General features: G+C 41.3%; 1 non-coding gene across 1 annotated transcript; it reads right to left on the bottom strand.

Moving 5' to 3' along the window:
• Nucleotides 1–528: 528 nt before the first annotated feature.
• Nucleotides 529–635, bottom strand: LOC122686520. The gene has a single exon (XR_006338804.1). It is a non-coding gene; the product is annotated as a U6 spliceosomal RNA (small nuclear RNA).
• Nucleotides 636–1,347: the final 712 nt, after the last annotated feature.

Here is a 1,347-nt window from a genome sequence, read left to right as displayed (position 1 = left end):
ACAATGCCGTTAAGAAGTAAACTCCAACTAGTGAGCCCAGAAATAATTAAGATCATGAAAAAGTATGAAGCATTGAGACCAATTTCCTAAAATCACAACCCAAAATAACTTCTGTTACTACCCACGTGAGCTTCAAGACTATTCTGTCTGCCCTCCTATTGCTGACCTCTTTTCCTAAGAATGTGAGGAGCCAGGAGTTCCAGAACTGAGAAAGACTGTGGGAATGGCTTTTGGTCAAAGAACAAACGGGGATTGATGCCTGGGTCTCAGAAGAGGGTGTGGGAAGCAAGTAGAGTTCAAAAATTGAGTTTAAAGGGAGAGTGGAGTCCAGAGCCAGGTATCAAGAAAAGTCTCAGGAAAAGAACAAATAAGGCAGTCAAGGCGGGTGTGGGAGGCAAAGCACAGACAGATTCCTGAACACAATGGGATGCACAGCACTGAGCCCTTATGATGTGCCACAGTTAAGTCTGTGGATGGAGTGGGAAGCATGAAGCTGAGCTGCTTTTTTTTCTTTTTCTTTTTCTTTTTAAAAATATGGAACGCTTCACGAATTTGCGTGTCATCCTTGCGCAGGGGCCATGCTAATCTTCTCTGTATCGCTCCAATTTTAGTATATGTGCTGCCGAAGCGAGCACTGAGCTGCTTTTTTACAGCTCTAAATATTCAACTGTGGGCTTCCCAGGTGGCTCAGTGGTAAAGAATATGCCTGCAGTGCAGGAGATGTGGGTTCAATCTCTGGGTAGGGAAGAGCCCTTGGGAGTAGAAAATGGCAACCTTCTCCAGTACTCTTGCCTGGAAAATTCTACGGACAAAGGAGCTCGGGTGGAATTGCAAAGAGTCAGACATGACTGAGCACTCACGCCGAAATATTCAATTGCCTCCTTAGATATGAAAGCTTTAGAAAAACAAGGTAGAAATAAAACAAGTGTTTCACAGAAAATAGCACTATGAAAAGAAATCTAATTTTCTCATAGAAAAACAAGGAACATGCACCTTTAAATGCAAAAATAAATCAAGTCTCTGAATTAGTCCAACTTTAATAAGTCAGAACATTATCTGGCCTAAATCTCTCCCAGAGTTTATGGACACTGAAATGGATTTATCATTCTAGGGAATCCTGTTCCTCTTCCACCAGTGTAAATAGAGCCTGTTATTGTTAAAGCCTGCTTATCCGGTGGTGGTTTTATTAATCAGGATAAACTAGGTTATTCTTTGGTAACAAATTAACCCTGAAATATCAGTTATTGAACACAGCAAACGCGTATTTCTCGCTCATACTACATGTGCAATGTAAGTCAACAGATCAGCAGTTTTGTTTCACATAATCACATGATGTAAGGAGAGGTT

This window comes from Cervus elaphus, chromosome 3 (assembly GCF_910594005.1).
Source record: "Cervus elaphus chromosome 3, mCerEla1.1, whole genome shotgun sequence".
NCBI lineage: Eukaryota > Metazoa > Chordata > Mammalia > Artiodactyla > Cervidae > Cervus > Cervus elaphus.
The sequence above is the reverse complement of the archived record's forward strand: the minus strand, read 5'-3'. Positions and strand labels throughout refer to the sequence as shown.